This window comes from Schistocerca nitens, chromosome 7, assembly GCF_023898315.1.
Source record: "Schistocerca nitens isolate TAMUIC-IGC-003100 chromosome 7, iqSchNite1.1, whole genome shotgun sequence".
Lineage (NCBI taxonomy): Eukaryota > Metazoa > Arthropoda > Insecta > Orthoptera > Acrididae > Schistocerca > Schistocerca nitens.
The window spans coordinates 578,890,477-578,914,393 of NC_064620.1; positions in this window are offsets into that span (position 1 = coordinate 578,890,477).

The following is a 23,917-nucleotide window of genomic DNA, read 5'->3' on the forward strand; positions in this document are numbered from 1 at the left end:
CGTATGACGTCAAATGCCGCCCCCTCATCATGACGTCAGAAGATGTGGCCACTTTTCATGACGTCTCAGTAATGATGTCATAAGCCACGCACCATTCACATGACGTATTGACGGGAAATTCAAAATATCGGCAATGGAAAGGGTACAGGCAAGCACAGCACAGTACTTTACTGGTCATTATAACGAAACAGCCGATCAGTATGTAGCCACAATTTTCAAAAGTATCTGAACGTTCTGAATTTTGTGCCACATTCAAAAGAATCCGAATGGCTAGCTGTATTTATCAAAATACGTACGTTTGCCCTAACCTGCATAAACTGACGTCATTTTTAAAAGTATCCAAATGACTTTAATTTCACATAAACTGACACCCATGTTCGAAAGCATCTTAATGATATGAATTTCTCACCTTATTCAAAATTATCCAAATGAACCAAATATTGTGTAAATTGGCGCCATGTTCAAAAGTATCTGAATAATGTGAATTTTGTGCCATGGTAATGGATTATTTATCAAAAATACATGTCAACTTTGACAACCCAGGCGTAGCTTGGCGCTAACGATCTGACATAGGTTAAGCAGCACTTGCCAACGAGCTTAGTCCGATCTCTGTGCCACACTAGGTGTAGGGCACAATGAAGCCATCCAAATTAAATGTTTCCACACCTACGATATGTGTGCTGTTTATCAAAAATATGTAAGCATGTACGCATGCCCACCCCCCCCCCTCCTCCCCACACACACACACACACAGTGTCAAGACTCACAATGTGATTTCCACGTCTAAACTATGTCAAAATTGATGTCTAAAACATGACTGTGGTCACTAAAATTGTGGCAATGCTGTGTCCATCTCTAAATTGTTCTGTAACAGTACAAAACATATGTGACATGCTAAGCAGGCAGCTGACATTTCATTTTAAGCATAACTGAAGCTACGTACAAAAACGATCCTGCCAAAGGCTATGACTTTACCAAAAACGTATATGTTAGCTAAAATACTATGCTAAATAGGCATGCAGTGATAGTTTACACAAACAGATAGGTTGTCTGAATAACTGTTCTACAACTGTCAGATACTGGAAGAGTGCACTTAACGGGTAACTTACACTTGATGCCTGTAACGTGAGTGTGGACTCTCAAATTAAGTGCTACAATGCTATTTCCGTGTAGAAATTGTCTGTAATATTTGTCAGAATAAGTAGAGATATTGGCATTCCGGTCTTAGGCCTACTTGAGTCAATGTCGAAGGTGGTACAAGGATCAGACTTCCGTCACGTGACTTTTTTATCAGTTTTCCTGTAGTTCTTCACCTCACCAAGCACTGTTTTATAGGGAAGAAGATAATGTATCATGTTCTCCAATACAAAAATATAATCTACTTGACTGGTTACTATAAATTTTTAATACATTTGATCTAGATATACCTGTGGTAATGGTTTATCCAACAATGTTACGTTTTTCCGACACTTCAGCTCAATAAATGCGTTGTGTTTAATAGATTGTTTCACTTACAAGGGGAGGCCGCCAATTGTGAAATTCAGATTCGATTCATACTGCGCATAATAAAAGCTCATGGCCAGAGGTGTAATGTGGCAAAGCACCAAGATGCACTTCTCAGCCGTTGTCCAGAAAATCGACAGTTAAAAGAAACCGTTGCCGTGAAATACTCTCTACGATTAATAATGTTCTACAGCGTCGTGGCGTTGCGGTAAGCGCTCGGGTTCGTAATCCGAAGGTCGCCAGATCAAATCTCGCGCCATGCAATTTTTATTAGTTTTTTGTAATTCATATATATATATATATATATATATATATATATATATATATATATATATATATATATATATATATATATATATATAAACTATTAATGAATTGCTTATGCATGGTGGTGTAGGCGGATCGCTCTCCAATTGTACCGCCTCCATTTTTCCGTTTGTTTAACAGGGTGTACCAAAGCTCTCCCATCCGCACTGATTTTCGACGATGTTATAAGTTGCGCTAGGGACCGCATCTACCTTCTTTCGAAGTTAGCAGGCAACTACGCTGTTCTGCGGCTGCTCGTTTCGGCCCATTCAACATCTGTCTTTCAAGTGTAACGAGCGAGTAACGGAGTTTATATTTCATACCTGGCACAGCAAATTTGTGTTCGTGGGGGTCTCTGTTCTAATTCGAACGTTTGACTTACGCTATACGTATTCGTTTCGGAATATCGTTTCTACGTCTTCCGTTAACTATACGTGGTTAACATTATGAAGACAATTAATAACATTTGTGAAATACAACTTTGTTTGCGGAAAACGTAATGATGTTATATATACACTCCTGGAAATTGAAATAAGAACACCGTGAATTCATTGTCCCAGGAAGGGGAAACTTTATTGACACATTCCTGGGGTCAGATACATCACATGATCACACTGACAGAACCACAGGCACATAGACACAGGCAACAGAGCATGCACAATGTCGGCACTAGTACAGTGTATATCCACCTTTCGCAGCAATGCAGGCTGCTATTCTCCCATGGAGACGATCGTAGAGATGCTGGATGTAGTCCTGTGGAACGGCTTCCCATGCCATTTCCACCTGGCGCCTCAGTTGGACCAGCGTTCGTGCTGGACGTGCAGACCGCGTGAGACGACGCTTCATCCAGTCCCAAACATGCTCAATGGGGGACAGATCCGGAGATCTTGCTGGCCAGGGTAGTTGACTTACACCTTCTAGAGCACGTTGGGTGGCACGGGATACATGCGGACGTGCATTGTCCTGTTGGAACAGCAAGTTCCCTTGCCGGTCTAGGAATGGTAGAACGATGGGTTCGATGACGGTTTGGATGTACCGTGCACTATTCAGTGTCCCCTCGACGATCACCAGTGGTGTACGGCCAGTGTAGGAGATCGCTCCCCACACCATGATGCCGGGTGTTGGCCCTGTGTGCCTCGGTCGTATGCAGTCCTGATTGTGGCGCTCACCTGCACGGCGCCAAACACGCATACGACCATCATTGGCACCAAGGCAGAAGCGACTCTCATCGCTGAAGATGACACGTCTCCATTCGTCCCTCCATTCACGCCTGTCGCGACACCACTGCAGGCGGGCTGCACGATGTTGGGGCGTGAGCGGAAGACGGCCTAACGGTGTGCGGGACCGTAGCCCAGCTTCATGGAGACGGTTGCGAATGGTCCTCGCCGATACCCCAGGAGCAACAGTGTCCCTAATTTGCTGGGAAGTGGCGGTGCGGTCCCCTACGGCACTGCGTACGATCCTACGGTCTTGGCGTGCATCCGTGCGTCGCTGCGGTCCGGTCCCAGGTCGACGGGCACGTGCACCTTCCGCCGACCACTGGCGACAACATCGATGTACTGTGGAGACCTCACGCCCCACGTGTTGAGCAATTCGGCGGTACGTCCACCCGGCCTCCCGCATGCCCACTATACGCCCTCGCTCAAAGTCCGTCAACTGCACATACGGTTCACGTCCACGCTGTCGCGGCATGCTACCAGTGTTAAAGACTGCGATGGAACTCCGTATGCCACGGCAAACTGGCTGACACTGACGGCGGCGGTGCACAAATGCTGCGCAGCTAGCGCCATTCGACGGCCAACACCGCGGTTCCTGGTGTGTCCGCTGTGCCGTGCGTGTGATCATTGCTTGTACAGCCCTCTCGCAGTGTCCGGAGCAAGTATAGTGGGTCTGACACACCGGTGTCAATGTGTTCTTTTTTCTATTTCCAGGAGTATATATATATATATATATATATATATATATATATATATATATATATATATATATATATATATATATGTGTGTGTGTGTGTGTGTGTGTGTGTGTGTGTGTGTGTGTGTGTGTGTGTGTATACACACATTTGAATTACAAAAAACAAATACCAAAAAAAAAAGGTTGCAGGGCGCGAGATTCGATCCGGCGAGCTTCGGGTTACGAACCCGAGCGCTTACCACTGCGCCACGACGCTGTAGAACATTATTAATCGTAGAGAGCATTTAACCGCAACGGTTTCTTTTAACTGTCGATTTTCTCGACAACGGCTGAGAAGTGCATCTTGGTGCTTTGCCACATTACACCTCTGGCCATGAGCTATTATTATGCGCAGTATGAATCGAATCTGAATTTCACAATTGGCGGCCTCCCCTTGTTAAACTCCATGTTTTGGTAATATGCTAAGATAACTTAATAATGTTCCAAATACAAAATGTAAACACCGAGTGAGGTGTTAGCACACTGGACTTGCGTTCGGGAGGACAACGGCTCAAACCTACGTCTGGCCATCCTGACTTAGGTTTTCCATAATTTCCCTAAATCGCTTCAGGCAAATGCCGAGATGGTTTCTTTGAAAGTGAATGGCCAACTTTCTTTCCCATCGTTCCATAATCCGATAGGATTGATTACTTCGCTGGTTGGTCCCCTATCCCAGATCAACCAACCAACCAACGAAATGTAAATGCAACATAGCCAAAGATAATGATGGACAAGGTCCCACACAAAGAGGAAAGTTTGATATCTCAAAACTATGATCTTTACACAAAAAATTATTTATCAAATATGTAAAGCTTCTGAGTACAAAACAGACGCAATTTGCTTACATACTAACTGATCTCTCATCAAGAACAAAATTTCAAACTTTGTTCTGAATTCAATTGCCTGCATCATTTAACAAAATACGTAAAGATTTAGAGTACAAAACAAACCATCACTGCCACCATAACATAAGTGTTTTATAACATTAAAAAAATATACATGGCTCACGTAATAGCACTACTGATCTAAATTACAGATTAAGCTGCAATTGTCAAAGAGCTTAGTTCGATTATTGTACCGCACAGTAAAGAACCAAAACTGTCTGTATTATTTATCAAAATATAAAAATTTAATGTTTATGATTCAAGCACCCACTACAGTTATCTACATATACATCTGCTATTAAACTCCGCAAGCCACCTGACGGTGTGTGGTGGAGAGTACTTTGGCTACCTCTATCGGTTCTCCCTTCTATTCCAGTCTCGTATTGTTCGTGGAAAGAAAGATTGTCGGTATGCCTCTGTGTGGGCTCTAATCTCTCTGATTTCATCCTCATGGTCTCTTCGCGAGATATACGTAGGAGGAAGCAAGATACTGCTTGACTCCTCGGTGAAGGTATGTTCTCGAAACTTCAACAAAAGCCCGTACCGAGCTACTGGGCGTCTCTCCTGCAGAGTCTTCCACTGGAGTTTACCTATCATCTCCGTAACGCTTTCGCGATTACTAAATGATCCTGTAACGAAGCGCACTGCTCTCCGTTGGATCTTCTCTATCTCTTCTATCAACCCTATCTGGTACGGATCCCACACTGCTGAGCAATATTTAAGCAGTGGGCGAACAAGTGTACTGTAACCTATGTCCTTTGTTTTAGGATTGCATTTCCTTAGGATTCTTCCAATGAATCTCAGTCTGGCATCTGCTTTACCGACGATCAACTTTATATGATCATTCCATTTTAAATCACTCCTAATGTGTACTCCCAGATAACTTATGGAATTAACTGCTTCCAGCTGCTGACCTGCTATATTGTAGCTAAATGATAAAGGACATCTCTTTCTATGTATTCGCAGCACGTTACACTTGTCTACATTGAGATTCAATTGCCATTCCCTGCACCATGCGTCAATTCGTTGCAGATCCTCCTGCATTTCAGTACAATTTTCCATAGTTACAACCTCTCGATATACCACAGCATCATCCGCAAAAAGCCTCAGTGAACTTCCGATGTTATCCACATGGTCATTTATGTATACTGTGAATAGCAACGGTCCTACGACACTCCCCCGAGGCACACCTGAAATCACTCTTACTTCGGAAGACTTCCCTCCATTGAGAATGACATGCTGCGTTCTGTTATCTAGGAACTCTTCAATCTAATCAGACAATTGGTCTGATAGTCCATATGCTCTTACTATGTTCATTAAACGACTGTGGGGAGCTGTATCGAACGCCTTGCGGAAGTCAAGAAACGCGGCATCTATCTGGGAACCCGTGTCTATGGCCCTCTGAGTCTCGTGGACGAATAGCGCGAGCTGGGTTTCACACGATCGTCTTTTTCGAAACCCATGCTGATTCCTACAGAGTAGATTTCTAGTCTCCAGAAAAGTCATTATACTCGAACATAATACGTGTTCCAAAATCCTACAATTGATCGATGTTAGAGATATAGGTCTATAGTTCTGCACATCTGTTCGACGTCCCTTCTTGAAAACGGGGATGACCTGTGCCCCTTTTCCAATCCTTTGGAACGCTACGCTCTTCTAAAGACCTACGGTACACCGCTGCCAGAAGGGGGGTAAGTTCCTTCGCGTACTCTGTGTAAAATCTAACTGGTATCCCATCAAGTCCAGCGGCCTTTCCTCTTTTGAGCGATTTTGATTGTTTTTCTATCCCTCTGTCATCTGTTTCGATATCTACCATTTATGCAGTTGGTAACTGACTAAAGTCTGTACACTTCCAGGTCTCAAGGTCTCAGCCACATTTTCAGGTGTATCTACAAATAGCAGGTCAAAACATCCATGTCAAAAGTAACTACAAGGCAACACCTCTGCCACACATGGCTCATTAGACTAAATATAAATATAAGCGCACACAACAAGCATCTTTCAACTATAACTGACGTAATTCACCCTTATCCCGAAACCTCTAGTGAGGGGCATGAAGTGAAAGGACCGGCCAATCAAATCTTTATGTAACGCTTTCGTAAACAGTTGATGGATTGATCCTTTGCCTCTATGCTTTCTCGGCAGCACTTTCAGGGTAAGAGTGACTTATGTCAGTTACAGCTGAATGGTTCTTGTTCTGTGGACACATTTGGGTATTCAGTCTGATGACGCATATACAGCAGATGTGTTGCCTTGCAAGTTAGCTTTGACAAGGATGCTTCAACCTACTGTTCATAGATACACCTGAAGATGGAGCTGAGTCCCTGAATCCAGGTAATGTAAAGGCTCCGTTGGTTCGTTGTATTATTTGGGGGGAAGGGACGAAACAGTGAGGTCGTCAGTCCCATTGGATTAGGAAAGGATGGGGAAGTAAGTCGGTGGTGCCCTTTCAAAGGAACCATCCTGGCATTTGCCTGAAGCAATTTAGGGAAATCATGGGAAACCTAAATCAGGATGGCCGGTTTGTGTTTGAACCAATGTCCTCCTGAATGTGTGTCCAGTGTGCCAACCGCTGGGTCACTAAAAACTTGAGACATAAACAACTATACAACTGCAGCGAATATTTTAATCATGACCATTACATTGAACAGTTTTGGACCTCCCACCAACAAAAATTAACATAAAAATTGTTCTATGACTTCATAAAACATATATGACACTACTGTTGAACAAAAATACAGCATAAAGCATATTTATTGATGAGAATAGTTTGATGTTTGTACCAAAGTAAACAGTGTTATTCTCACATCTAAACTGTCTGTATTGTTTGTAAAAAATTCATCTTAGTATGGCTAAAATTGATATCAAAGTTATCCATACATTACCATGATCGCCCACTAGAATAAAAACAATATTTAAAAACTTTATTCAAAATTTAAATAGTCTTATTACACAACAAACAGACAGTACAGTTAGAATGTAATACAATAAGTAGTTTCTATGGTTCTAGAATAGTTTGATATTTGTTCCAAATTAAACAATGTTATTCCCACATCTAAACTATCTGTATTGTTTGTCAAAAATTCATCATATACGTCTAAAACTGATATCAAAGTTAACCATAGATTGTAGTGTCCCTATGCTAGGGTAAAAATTTTATTTAGCAGAACAAAATATTTGTCAGTACCTGCTAATAATGCTAACTTAGCTCTTGTAGAGTGGAGCCAACACAACACCCATTACATGACCATTTTACAGCAAAAATGTTGCAGATTGGCTCATACATAAACATGTTCAACAAAATCGTAATTAATTGGCATGTACATCAACACTGGTACACGAAATCGCAACAAATTGCTCTATGTACCGTCATGTTACAGCAAAATTGTAATAAATTTCTACACACATTGCTACATTACAACAAAATTGTAGTGTATCACGGGCTGGAATTGAAAGTGAGAACTGAATTAGTAAAATACAGAGTTTCATTTATTAATTGAAAATAGTACAATTTCTGATACTCAAAATTTAAATAATTTCATACACCAATAAACAGGCAATAGACAGTTTAAATTCAATACAATGAGCATGGCTCCTTGGGAAAGAATGTTCCTCCACAGGTTACAAGTAACAAATACTTAGGGTCCTTCTTGACCTCTCATTTAAATTTTGCATACAATGAATATTCTTCTCATCTGGAAATAAATCACGTTAGAGTTTGGAGAAGATATGAGGTTACAGTCCCTGTACCACCTAAGCTCTCACAATTATGGCAATTCAATTCCTTCTCCACATACAATTAAGGTAGTTAATATTTTAAGGACACATGCCCAGCTTGGAGTTTAAAAACTTAATGGTATACTAGTGAACAAACAAATAATACTTCATGAAATGACTAGCATGTGCTGGACAACATAGGTTCAAATAACACCCTACCAGATCAGAATTTAAAATTTAACACAAATGTTAATTAACAGTTTAAAATGACGTGTCATATACTATCTACTCCATTTGACTTTCAAAATCCCAAGACATCATATGTCACGTAATTTTAACACATAATTAATAACAGCAACAAAGTACTTGATTAAATCAAGCATTTAAAAGAGTTATTCCCTGGCCACCCCTGTGGTCTAGTTACAGCAAACATGATGGTAAATATTTTTTAAAGAAGCTGCACATGAAACGTTTTGTTTGCAAAAACTAGTTTACTGGGTTTATAGCCCATCATTAGTGGCATCTGATACAGAGGATCAAACAACTGTATGGACATCGATTTCTACAAAATGATAACTGTACATATAAGAGTAATATAAGTCTACTTATGTTATGTATTTCTAAAGCAATGACGTACAAGGGCGTTTATAAGCTTCAGCCGATCAACTAACTGCCAGCCACAGCCTGGAAAACTAAAGGGTGCGACCATCCTTGGAACTGATGTCGTCGAAGAGAAAAATTCTTCACCATCAATCACTACAAAAATGGTGGGAAACTACGTCGATATACTCATGGGTGGCTGACCAGCCCGAGCTCTTGTGGACTCTGGAGCATCGCATTCAGACATTTTGGAGAAACATCGCCGACAAATGCAGAAGGCCATATTCGTCGATAGCAAAAACTCTCCGCTGAAAGTGGCTAATGTGAAATATGTCCAACCTACAGGAAGATGCATTATTCGTGTCTGTGTAAATGGTCATGCACAGTCCTTTTTCATTGTCTTACAAGAAAGCAGTCACGATGTCATTCTCCAATGGGACTTTCTGAAAGCTTCTCAAGCAATTTTAGATTGTACTCGCTCAAAGATTGTTAGACAAGATGAGAGACTGTGGAGGAGAAGATACACATTCAATTGTGTTGAGACTATGTGTGCTGAATGAAGTGATCATTCCTGTGGCCAGCGCTGCAAAGGTAACTGTCATGTGTCATGCAGTGAATCAACCCATGGTTCTCATAGCTGAATGTAATAGAAGCGTACCACTGGAGAAAGACTTAGTCATTCCGGCCTCTGTTGTCTCATTTAAAAATGGATTTGGGAAATTGTGTGTAGTTAACTGCCACAAAGAGCCAAGATGCATATGTGTAGCAAACGCTGAGCCATTAACTGATTTAGCACACTGGACTCGCATTCGGGAGGACGACGTTTCAATCCCGCGTCCGGCCATCCTGATTTAGGTTTTCCGTGATTTCCCTAAATCGTTTCAGGCAAATGCCGGGATGGTTCCTTGGAAAGGGCACGGCCGAATTCCTTCCCCATCCATCCCTAATCTGATGAGACCGATGACCTCGCAGTTTGGTCTCTTTCCCCAAACAGCCCCAACCCCCATTAACTGAAGAGCAGCTGAGTATCATAGAAACCTCTCATGTTCCGGCTGCAAGTGTGATTAGCACTACGACTGCAAGACAAAATCTTCATGCTCGGCTATTGCACGACCTAACAACAGGAGAAGCTACCTGCCATTCTTCAAGAGTTCTCTGAATGTTTCGATCCACAGGTGAAAATCAAGTTAGACAAACCGAAGGTGAAGCACTGAATTAACACTGATAATCACCAGTCAATCAGCCAGGGAGCACACCACGTGTCAGCAATGGAGCGTAAAATAATTCGTGAAGAGATAGAGACAACGATGAAGGATGATGTCATTCATCCATAGCAGAGCCCATGGTCGTCATCGGTTGTTCTCGTAAAACTTAATCCAAGAAAGTGTCTCTTTGGAACAATAAAAATCAACATACTTGGACATCTTGTGGCAAAATTTAGAGAAGGTGAGATTTACAACGGAAAATAAGTGATGTGAGAAGCTTCCTTCGACTGTGTTCTTATTACCAGTGTTTTATTAAAAGCCAGACCACTCCTTGTTAAAAGCTGATGCTAAATTTATATGGGATAAACCTCAACAAGATTCTTTAAATACCCTGCAAAAAGTTCTGCCGACTGACCCTATACTTGTCTGTATGATGAGAGATCAGCTACAGAATTGAACACAGATGCCAGTGGATTGCAGATTGGGGCCATTTTTGTGCTAATTTCAGATGGAAAAAGAGAACGTAATAGCTTAATCTTCCAAGACACTTATAAAAACTGAGAGAAACTACTCGACGATAGAATGAGAATGTCTGGCTGTTATCTAGGCCATAAATTTCGACAGTATCTCTATGAAAGACCATTCACAGTTGTTACAGATCTTCATTCACTTTGTTGGTTGACAGGCCTTGAGAACCCATCAGGACGACTTGCCAGATGGGGGCACTACGTCTTCAAGAATATAACATTACTATAGGGTACAAAAGTGGAAGAAAACATAAAGATGCTGACTGCCTCAGAAGAAACGTAATGAAAGATCATCAAGAGAATGATGTAGATAGTGACTGCCTCACTGTACTCCATGATCTCTTTGATGAACAGGACGATAAGTTATTACAAATCATACATGCTTTATATCAGTCAGAGGTTGTGAAAGGAGAATTTGGAAAAAAGGTGGCTACCAATAATTCCTAAGAATTTACAGCTAACGTGGCGTTATGTAGGCCTGTGGCGTCAGTATTATAACGCCATGAAAGGGAGTAATAACTGATGATGTCATGGATAGGGGTGTGGTTTGTGACATCGTGGGTAGATCAATGATCAGCGCAAATGTTGTCACAAATGTAAAAGCAAGTGGATCACAACTGCTGTAGCCATTTTGCTGGTGAAGACATGCCGATTGGAATGAATGGTCTAAGGAATATGATTGTGAGTAAACATAAGAAAGAGGAAATAATGAGAAGTAGCAGAAATGAGATTAGTGACAAACTTAAAAACAAAATTGGTGATTACGGATTAGGCAAAGTTAAGGAATCCTGCTAGCTTGAAGAAAATTAACACATGATGGACGAAGCAAGGAGAACATTAAAAACGGTCTCCCACAGGCAAAAACGGCCCTCCTATCCCCGAGAAGTCTACTAATATCAAATATAGGGGTTAATTCGAGGAAGAAATTTGTGAGAATATGCTTTTGGAGCTCAGCATTGTACGGCAGTGAATCACAGACAATGGGAAAACCGGAAAAGAAGAAAATCGACGCCCTTGAGATGTTGTGCTAAAGCAGAATGTTGAAAATTAGGTGGTCAGATAAAATAAGGTGAGAATGAGGAGGCTCTTCACAGAATCGGCGAAGAAAAGAACATATGGAAAACACTGACATTTGTTACGACATCAAGGAAAAACCTTTCCGTGGTACTAGAGCGGGCTGTAGAGTGTAAAAAATGTAGGGGAAGATGGAGGTTCGAATACATCCCACAAGTAATTAAGGATGTTGGGATCAACTGCTATCCTGAGATAAGAGGTTAGCAAAGGACAGGAATTCGGGATGTGTGACTTCAAACCATTCAGAAGACATATCAGTCAAAATAAAAAAAGTAACTGGCAGAACTTACAAGCCATGATGGCCCTTGAGTACCACGAGGCACGGTATACATTCATCGGCGTGCGTTTAATTTAAATAAATTTATTACCACGTACTGGCAACCCGCGAGGCGGCTTCGTTCGCTCGAAGAAGAGCCGGAGATATGAATTTTCTTCCAGAAGGTTGGCAGCTTGTTACCTTAGGTGGTCTGCTCCTTCATTTTCAACAGTTAAGAAGTAGAAGGCTGAATTTAAATACCGCGCTACTCTTTAAAATGACTCACGGAAAGAACGCGTCAAAACTAGGAGTAGAGATGAAGACGTTGCCAAAACACACAAAATAGTATTCGACGGTTGGCGATGACACGTTTCCGAAATATCGCATACCGTAGGCACACGAGGGGAGCGTGCACAGTACTTTTCAAATGGAGACGTATATGAGGAAGAAGTTGCACGATGACTATCACGTTTTTAAACTTTTGACCAAAATCCAAGGTGACAACCACTTTTCTATATTTTCTTTCTAGCTTTTTAAAAAAAATCCAACAAATATTTTTGGCGGATTTGCTACTACTAGCATTCTTACTTGCAACACTTCACACGCGAAATTAAACAGGAATCACTGTAGTGGGTGCCGTTGACTAGGCAAAGCGAAATCGATTTCAGCTGGCAGAAAGATTATGATCAATATTTGTTATGTAAATTAATTATTCTTATTCTTTTACTTGCGAAGGAAAAGAATAATACGCACGAAAAAAGGCACGCCTTCATTGCAGAGGAAAAGAATACTGCTTGACGAAACCGCACAGACACAACAAATCTGCTTTTCCAGCGACTACAATGTGAGATTTTAAGTACGAATTATTGGTAGATCCAACCCCTTCACCGGATCTGACTCTCACTGATCTGTATGTACTCCCAGAACTAAAGAAATTGTGGCTGGAACACGTTTTGATGCCACTGAAGAGGGGACGTTGTGGATCGATCTAAAAGCGGTTATTTTGGAAGAGGAGATAAGTACATATTGTGGTGACAGTACTCACGACTCCAGAGAGTACCGCAGCACAATCGATAAGCCGCACTCGAAACACTCGTGGCGCAGCAGCTGTGTGGGCTGGCAGTGCGAACTACACCGAGGTCCGACAGGGGCCGCAGCTACCAACCCAGGGGCGTCACCCGTGTGGATAGCGATAGGTCGATGCCTCGTTAAATACCGGAGCACTGAGCTAAGGATACAAGATCCGAGCACAACTACAAGCCGGTAAGCCTACTGCCAGCCCTCTCTAAGGTTTTTGAAAGGCTTTACACCAAACGGCTATGCAGACATGTGGATGAGCACCTCCTTCCGGATGGGCAGTTCGGTTTCTGGAGGAGGCACTCAACCCAACGACAGCTCCTAAGGTTGACTGAACTGGCAATGGGAGCACTGGACCGTAGAGAGTACCTTGGGACGGTACTCCTCGACGTGTGTAAGGCATTCGGTAGCGTGTGACACATCACGACCTCCTGTACAAACTTCTTGTACTGGGGGTACCGGTGTCACAAGTCCACCTGCTCAAATCCTACCTGAGTGACCGCACTTTCCACGTTCGAGCGGACGGTTTGAAATCCACAGCGAGACGAATGCAGGCGGGAGTGCCGCAGGGGTCCGTTCTCGGCCCAATGCTGTACGCTCTGTATACGTCTGACAAAAAATGTTCAAATGTGTATGAAATCTTATGGGACTTAACTGCTAAGGTCATCAGTCCCTAAGCTTACACACTACTTAACCTAAATTGTCCTAAGGACAAACACACACACACCCACGCCCGAGGGAGGACTCGAACCTCCGTCGGGACCAGCTGCACAGGCCATGACTGCAGCGCCCGAGACCGCTCGGCTAATCCCGCGCGGCATACTTCTGACACACCGAATATTCCCAGAGTGGAGCTTGCGCTTTACGGACACGACACTGAGCTCTTTGTGCGCAGTCTCAACGCCCACATAATGAGGCGTCGTCTGCAAGAAGCATGCGACAACCTTGGATCTTGGGTGACCAAATGACGTCTCAAGATGAATGCGGCTAAAAGCCAAGCCCTGGTCATCACCAGGAAAAAACTTCCTGCGGATTTAGTACCGCTTCGTATCATGGGAGGCCCCATCCCACGTTCACAAACCGGAAAATACCTCGGCATAACCCTAGATCGGCACATGACCTAAGGACTTCACGTCTGCGAAGTAAGAGGAAAAGCTTTGGGTCACCTAAGCACGCTTTATCCAACCTTAAATCCAACTACGACGCTATCCACTCAGTGTGGATTAACACTATATCTGGCACTTATTAGGTCCATTATAAAGTACGCTTCTGTGGTATGGGGAAATGCTGCCAACATCCACACTGAAAACAGGAAGTGCAGAACAAAGCTCTTTGCCTTGCTCTGCACCTACCCAGACGTTTCCCCACTAGGGAACTTCACGAGCAAGCTGTTGCTTCAGTGTTAAGGGACTGCATCAAACAGACCGCCCGCCAATTCTATGAAGAGGCGCAGCGGTCTGAAAACCCATTAATCGCCAATCTGGACAACCAGATACACTGGCGGCCGACCAGAATGTGGCCGGACCTATTGGCGTGTATAGAGAGCGAAATAAGAGAAATAGGTTAATAAAAGAAGAATGGCCCTTAAAGCAGACATACCAGAAAGAGAAGATTTAAAAGGAAAGAGCGGATAAGTAGGCAAGGCACCACAAGTGCCAGAACTACAAAAGAAACAAGATCAAGAGATCTCCAAAAGGCAAGTGAGTGAGTGAGTACGGCGGACAGTTTTCCTCAGTGCGCCGAGCCGTGTACTGTCTGCAATTACCACCGAGTCTACAGGCTGCAGTGATCGTCCGTCGTCTCCGAGACTCAGGCTCCGTAGGCGTCGTAGGCCAGCTCTGGACTCTACGTAGGCATCACCCCGAGGCACAGTGACAGGACTTCAGTGTTTTAAAGGACTCGTAATTATTTCAAACAATTAATTGTGCAGCATATTTCACAAGAAGAAGCATAATTTGAGTATTTCTTCATATTTAATAAATATCATTTTGTTACTTATTTTTGGGAATCTTTCTGTTTGAAGATCACCTATTCTATCCCTTGCATTCCCACCACATATTTCGCGTAAGATCTCCCTCCTTACCAGATAGGAAAAATGTTCAACTAGCAGGAAAACACCGCACAAGATTCTTTCCTCTGCTAACGCCGTTACGCTTGAGTGAGTGATTGCCGTTTCTAATATAGGTCTATGGAACACAGATTCGCCGGCCGCTGTGGCCGAGCGGTCCTAGGCGCCTCAGTCTGGAACCGACCGACCGCTACGGTCGCAGGTTCGCATCCTGCCTCGGGCATGGATGTGTGTGCTGTCCTTAGGTTAGTTTGATTAAGTAGCTATAAGTTCTAGGGGACTGATGACCTCAGATGATAAGTCCCATAGTGCTCAGAACCATTTGAACACAGATTCACGGAAAGTAAAGCGACGAGGTTAACACTAATCGTGGAGTTATTACTGATAAAGATCTAGTGAACCACATGAATGCAAACGGAGGGTTTGATGGGCGCAGAGAGCACAAAACAGTGCTAACGAACAGTGGAAAATATACCTGTAAAATGCAGGAAACCTGGATGAAATTTCAAGATAACAGACCTGTTAGTCCAATATGGAATGTATTTGTATGCTGTGAAAAATAATTGTTTTGAAGCTTTTCATAAAACATAAAAATTTATTTACTGGCAGTAGCAAATTATTACTTGCCAGAAATTATTGTACGACTATTATTTTCTTGCATTTATGAAGTTAGCTGGCCGGAGTGGCCGAGCGGTTCTAGGCGCTTCAGTCTGGAACCGCGAGACCGCTACGGTCGCAGGTTCGAATCCTGCCTCGGGCATGGATGTGTGTGATGTCCTTAGGTTTAAGTAGTTCTAAGTTGTAGGGGACTGATGACCTCAGATGTTAAGTCCCATAGTGCTCAGAGCCATTTATGAAGTTATTTTACAGGCCGGCCGCGGTGGTCTCGCGGTTCTAGGCGCGCAGTCAGGAACCGTGCGACTGCTACGGTCGCAGGTTCGAATCCTGCCTCGGGCATGGATGTGTGTGATGTCCTTAGGTTAGTTAGGTTTAAGTAGTTCTAAGTTCTAGGGGACTGATGACCACAGCAGTTGAGTCCCATAGTGCTCAGAGCCATTTTGAAGTTATTTTACAACATCGCGAAAAATCTTTATTGGAAATCATATTCGAAAAATTTTAGTATTAAGAAACTTCTTCTCCGTGTGCATTAGCATATAGCGATTACTGTTTCGAATAAAGTACATCTATTGCTGAATAAAATGTCTTTATTGAAGAAAGAGGAAGGAAACTACAAAGAGCAGTACGGTTTCACGATAGGTGAGCCTTGTGGTTCACGTATGGAGACCTCCATTTACACCTTAGTGAATCATGAAAAAATATTTCATTTGCATTCGTGTCACGCTTGTTTATTATTTTGCTGTAAAAAATGGAAAGAGAAATTTCCTGCCATTATTTTTATCTCAGGGGTAAAGAGGTCATGATCGCATGCTGAATAGCGTCTTGGTGAACATTTGGGAAGCTATACAGCGTCCATTCTACATGGCATGGGTGCGACAAGTCATTGGTAGTTTTCCGTAGGCGTAGGGCACCAGATGCCTATGCAGAGCTCTAGCGCTTCTGGTGAAATGCAGGCCACTGTTTGTGCGCACGGAGCGTCCCACAAGAGTCCCATCGGTTACAGATCAGGCGAATTTGGTAGTCAAGGCATCAACGGGGCATTCCCACCATGTAACGCAAACAACTGTAGCGAGATTCTGGCTGGACGATGCCACTGACCTCGGCAAAGACCTCAAGCAGGAAGGAACGCAGGTGGTCCAACAATAACGTTACTGGTTATTAGGTTACTACCACACGTCCCATCATGGCAGGCCAGTTGATTGTCTCCCATCACGTTACAAGCGCCCCCCCCCCCCCCAGCCTGCGATAGTAACGAAAAACGTGGTGGCACTTTCCCACAGATCCGCGATCTACATCTACATCTACAAACATACTCCGCAATCCACCATACGGTGCGTGGCGGAGGGTACCTCGTACCACAACTAGCATCTTCTCTCCCTGTTCCCCTCCCAAACAGAACGAGGGAAAAATGACTGCCTATATGCCTCTGTACGAGCCCTAATCTCTCTTATCCTATCTTTGTGGTCTTTCCGCGAAACGTAAGTTGGCGGCAGTAAAATTGTACTGCAGTCAGTCTCAAACGCTGGTTCTCTGAATTTCCTCAGTAGCGATTCACGAAAAGAACGCCTCCTTTCCTCCGGAGACTCCCACCCGTGTTCCTGAAGCATTTCCGAAACACTCGCGTGATGACCAAACCTACCAGTAACAAATCTAGCAGCCCACCTCTGAATTGCCTCTATGTCCTCTCTCAATCCGATCTGATAGGGATCTCAAACGCTCGAGCAGTACTCAAGAATAGGTCGTATTAGTGTTTTACAAGCGGTCTCCTTTACAGATGAACCACATCTTCCCAAAATTCTACCAATGAACCGAAGACGACTATCGACCTTCCCCAAAACTCACGTTACATGCTTTTCCCACTTCATATCGCTCTGCAATGTTACGCCTAAATATTTAATCGACGTGACTGTGTCAAGCGCTACACTACTAAAGGAGTATTCAAATATTACGCGATTCTTTTTCCTATTCATCTGCATTAATTTACATTTATCTATATTTAGAGTTAGCTGCCATTCTTTACACCCATCACAAATCCTGTCCAAGTCATATTGTATCCTCCTACAGTCACTCAACGACGACACCTTCCTGTACACCACAGCATCATCAGCAAACAGCCGCACGCTGCTATCCACCCTATCCAAAAGATCATTTATGTAGATAGATACTGTGCACACTGCAATTGTAACTGACGCTGTTGTCGAGTCAATGTGGGTACACATAGCGGTCGTCCGCTCTCGATCCCCGTATTCAGCAAAGTGAGCTGAAAGTGTGCTCCGAAACACTTGTGCATGCATCAACATTGTAACTTGTCCTCAGTTCTGTCACCGATCGCCGCCTAATTTTCTTTACAGAGCGGGCAATCCTCCGTCACCCTCGTTCAGTGATGAGTAACGAACGTCATACGCCTTGTCGCCTAGTAGTAGCTTCGCCATCCTTCCGTTTTCCACAGTTGGTCACTACAGCAGCAAGCGACCAGCTGCATACTCGGGCCATAACAATCTTCTCTTCGTCGGTTTTGCTTATGTCTGTAGATTTTCCCATTTTCGACTCGTATTGTCGCTGGAATGAGTCCCCATTCGTCCCATCTCCACTTATTTCTTTACCAAATCACGTGCCCTTAACGCCACCAGGAGGTACTAATTTTCACGGTAGGCAGTCGCTGTAATGTTGTGCCTCGTCAGTTCATTTCACAGTATTAACTGACAAGTTCGCACAGAGTTAGGCGGAACTATTGCACAAAATGTGAATATTCCTATGCTCAATAAACATAGTTCGTAGCTTTACGACTGCGCGTAACATGGACATCGTCTGACCACCAAAATTAACGTGTTTACCTTCCCATTCGTTAGCTTACCTAACCACTCGCAAGCCAGAAAAAAGCGAAGGTCCTTGTCAAGTTAGTTCAAATGTGTGTGAAATCTTATGGGACCTAACTGCTAAAGTCAGCAGTCCCTAACCTTACACACTACTTAACCTAAATTATCTTAAGGACAAACACACACACCCATGCCCGAGGGAGGACTCAGACTTCCGCCGGGACCAGCCGCACTGTCCATGACTGTTAAGTTAGTGCGTTGCGCCTGTCGGTCTAGCCTCAAACCCACCAATAGGAGACAAGATTGTCAGTTGTACCTCAAAAACCAATGTCACGGGTCCCACCACTTTCCAAATACGTGATGTGAGCATCTGCTCACAATATTTTGTCTTATATAAGTTTTACCACTGCAGCAGCTTAATTGCTCCAGTTGACATATACGTCTAATTACCAGGTTTTTGTTTTCCCAAGTGCTGTGCTTACACAACGGGGCTGCAGTCAGTGACAAGTTCGATAAATGAAGATAAATGCAGGAATGCAGCCTCGACAGAACAGCAGTAAGGAAAACTTCTTAATTGTTGTCCGCCTGTTTAGCTGGGTGATGCCGGTCTCCGTGGCCGAGCGGTTCTAGGCGCTTCAGTCCGGAACCACGCGGCTGTTACGGTCGCAGGTTCGGAAACCTGCCTCGGGCATGGATTCTAAAAGACAGCACGGCAGCTCAGCGGATGTCTTGTGACGTCCGCCCAGACCAAATGTAACGAACTATATCGAACAAAATTTTAAAAAAAAATTTAAAAAAGGTGGTAACGTGCTCGCCTCCCGTGCAAGCGGGCCCGGGTTCAATTCCCGGCCGTGTTGAAGATTTTCTCCGCTCGGGGACGGGGTGTTGTGTTGTCCTCATCATCATTTCATCCTTATCTCCGGCGCGCACGTCGCCCAATGTGGCGTCAACTGAAATAAGACTTGCACTTGGCAGCCTAACTTTCCCCAATGGGGCCTCCCGGCCAGCAATGCCATACACTCATTTAATTTCATTTTTCTTAATCATTGTATCATAGACTCACACACAATATAGCAAGAGGTGGTCTACAAACATGTGAAACAACAGGTAAGAAAGAAATCGTTTAAGAAGAAATGTCTTTAATAAAGAGTTTCTTGTAAGACTTTAAGATGATCTAGGTACTGAAAAATACGATGAAGCGGAAAAAACAATGTGTCCAACAAAAGAAAGGGACGAACTCGCTAATCAGGAAGACGGTTATACACTGGGTGAGATACTGGAGGCTTTGAAACATGAAAAACAGGAAAGCTGCAAGGTCTTGTTACGACTGCACCAAGGTCTTGTTACGACTGCACCAAGGTCTTGTTACGACTGCACCAAGGTCTTGTTACGACTGCACCAAGGTCTTGTTACGACTGCACCAAGATCTTGTTACGACTGCACCAAGGTCTTGTTACGACTGCACCGGAAGATTTTAAGTCTGCTATTTGTGTGGGCTGTGCGCGACCTAAACGATTAGTCGGCTCGTTGTAATGTCGTACAGATTCGTCGCACACCGGCGCTCCGAAGCCCATGGATGTACTGAACGACTGACTTCAGTCCCTTGCAATTTAGTAGGCAGGTTAGCGAAATAATTTATAAAGAAATAACCTGCGTAGATAAGTAGTTAAATACCGTGGGATTAATAATGTCGCCGAAATAGAATAATTATCGTTTAAATCAAATAAATCTTTACTAAGGATAATTCATTTCATTTTAAATTTACCACCGTTTCTACCATTATGTGCATTGAGAAGTTCAGCCTTCTCCTCAAACTGACGAGTTTGTGAGTTGTGCCTTTATAAAAACTTCAGTCTAAATACGAGGGGCGTTTGAAAAGTCCGTGCAAAGCGCGAGAGATGCCGCCACCAGGGTATCGAGGTCATGTCTTCGACCATAGATTCTAGTAGACTGGCCTTGCTGTGCAGAAGCTATAGGGCTGGTGTGGCTCCAACATAAACCACGTGACTGTTGGCAGAACGTGGCGGGATTTCAAATCAGCGGTCTGCCATCCTATGTTTGTATCGTATTTTACCCACATTTCTCAATTGACTGCCAAACGCTTCCAACAAAAATTACTTTTTTATTTGCGAAAAATTATGTCAGAACTACATTTGACCTGGATTTGTTCACAGTACCATTTATAAAATCTAACAAATACATTGAACGCCCCTCTGGTGGGCAGCTGGACGAAATTACTATAAACTATCAATTAAAGTAAAATGTCGTTAAAATTCTTTTAAACAGTAAGAGTGGGCTCGTGTCAAAACTTTAAACATTGGATTCGCCGCGTTTTGAGCTCTAGTCACTTATAAAAGAAAATGGGATATGGGAATTATGTCAACTATAGGTGCCAAAATTGTCGACTTTAGGAGCAGGTCCATTTTAGAGTATCAATTTTGGGTGCACTTCAAAGGTTCAGTTCCTACTATTTTTACAAAAGTTTAAACTATCAGTTTTTAAAAAAAATGATATTTTAGATGAAAGGTGAGACTCTGGAGCCTACATTTATTTAATAGTATTAGAAGGTAGAAAAAAATTCTCTTCATCTGTCAACTATAGGTGCTCTTACCTTATTATAATCTCACTTGTATATACAAAAAGGCGCTTATGTGCAGATGGCTTAAAATTTTTCCGTTCCAGGGAAAGCTGCCTTCGGTTTTCATCCTTAGGGAACCTATGAGTAGGAACGAGAAACAGTTGTACTTACTTCTGTAACCGAATTATCAAAGATACTTTCCAAAATGTAATATGAGTCTGACTTTACAGGCATCACTTTCAACACTTTAATTTACGTGATACTCTATTTCAAGTGTAAAAACATATAAAAGTCACTTCAGCAGATTTCAATAAACGCATCTGCACTATCATAGGAACACTTGCACGTGAACGCTGAGTACAGTCATAAGCGCAACACGAAACAACGATGTTTTGCCAACATTCACGTGACTTTAGCCCAGAGATGTTGGAGCCATGAAAATGACGTCAGGGCCAGTCTATTATATTTATGGTCGAAGGGTCATGTTTAGTTAGTAGCATCTTTGGAAAGAATGCACTCCAGGTTTCAGCCATATTGGTCTATTTCTTTGTGCTTGGCATTCGTGTGAATCAAGGAAGTCGAGTGATTGTCTAACAATGGAAGAAGAACAATTTCGTGTGGGGATTAAACATTACTTCATGAAAGGCAAAACGCCTCAGGAGACTAAATAGAAGCTTGATAAACATTACGGTGACTCTGTACCTTCAATTAGAACAGTTTATAAGTGGTTTCAAAATTTTCGGAGTGGCCATATGGGCACAGGTGGTGTTGAACGTTCTGGACGCCCTGTGGAGGTTACGACTCCAGAAATCATTGATAAAACCCATGATATGGTGATGGATGACAACAGAGTTAAGGTGCATGAGATTGTTAGTGTTGTGGGCATCTCAAATGAACGGGTACATAATATTTTGCATAAATTATGTCATGAGAAAGCTATCGTCAAAATGGGTTCCGCGATCGCTCACGCTTGACCAAAAACGGAATCGTGTAAAGTGTTGCAAGGATGGTTTTCAGCTGTTCAGAAGAATCCGCAGGACCTTAAGCGTCGTTTCGTCACTGTGGATGAAACAAGGATACATTACTATACTCCTGAGATCAAACAATAAACTAAACAATGGTTTCCCAAGGGAGAATCTGCACCAAAAAAGGCGAAGACCAGTCCTTCGGCCGGAAAGGTTATGGTGAATGTCTTTTGGGATTCGCAAGGGATAATCCTCATCGAGTATCTGGAAAAGGGTAAAACTATTACAGCTGCATATTATTCGTCGTTATTGGAGCGTTTGAAAACCAAGCTGCAAGAAAAACCTCGGCGATTGGACCACAAAAAAGTCCTTTTTCATGACAGCAATGCACCAGCACACACCTCAAAAGTTGTGATCGCAAAATTAATGGAAATAGGATTCCAACTCGTTTCACATCCTCCCTATTCTCCAGACTTGGCTCCCTTGGACCACTATTAATTCCCCAATTTGAAGAAATGGCTGGCGGGACAAAAGTTTTATTCAAACGAGGAGGTGATTGCAGCAACTAATAGCTATTTTGCAGACTTGGACAATTCCTATCATTCGGAAGGGATTAACAAATTACAACAGCGTTGGACGAAGTGTGTAAGTCTAAACGGAGACTATGAAGAAAAATAAAAAGGTTTACCCTAAACACGTAAGCAGTTTTTATTTTTGCACAGACTTTTCAAACGCCCCTTGTATTTCTGCTGCATGGCAGTTCAGACCAGCTGACATTCTTTGCAGCTATGTACAACCATCAAAATAATAAAATCCATCTTCCTATCTTCCCCCCCCCCCCCCCCCAGTTAGCTGCAAGTACACACTCGAATTGATTCGCAGATATGTTACTAGATGTCCATAGCTGCATCAGTTGACAAATCTCTGGTGTTTCCAAAACTTGTATGTACCAGATTCTCTTCCCTCTTATCGACACACTGACTGCCGGGTCAGTTCTATGGCAGCCCTAATCCAGATATTTCCTCCGCTCACAACACAAATGAAGCTGTTTCATCGTCGTTCTCTCTTACATCCATTACTCTCGACATCTGATGTCGTCCTGTTGTGTTGTCGTGCTAGCCTGGTGTCTCCTCCAGCTGTTTACAATACCAGACCTTGACTCATGTGATGCCATTTGTCCTGATTTTCGGTAGTATCTGCAGCTGCTACAGGTTCAGTAGGAGCGTATTCCACGCACCTGTTGTCCTGTATTTTACTGAATTTCTCTGAATGTTTGACTCTGTACACTGCTCTCCTTCTTATGACAACGTACTGCCAGAACCTGAACTTGTTCGCCTGGTACGGTCGCAGGTTCGAATCCTGCCTCGGGCATGGATGTGTGTGATGTCCTTAGGTTAGTTAGGTTTAAGTAGTTCTAAGTTCTAGGCGACTGATGACCACAGATGTTAAGTCCCATAGTGCTCAGAGCCATTTGAACCAACTTGTTCGCCTGTTTCAGTCAAATTCTGATTTTAGTAAGCTAGTTCCGTGATGGAATGCTCAAAAGTACTTTACAATTCAATAATCTGTACGTCATGATTCTTACAAGTTGGTTGTAATGTTCCTGCAACGTGCCGTTTGTGTCTACTACTGAGTTTTCAATTGTGCTTATCAATGCGCTTTGGTCGATAAGTGTATCGCTCTCTCTCTCTTGTAACGATTGCTGAAACAGGGATAATGTGTTACCTTGTTTGTCAATTTCTTCACGTTGTTTCCGCGTATGTTTTTTA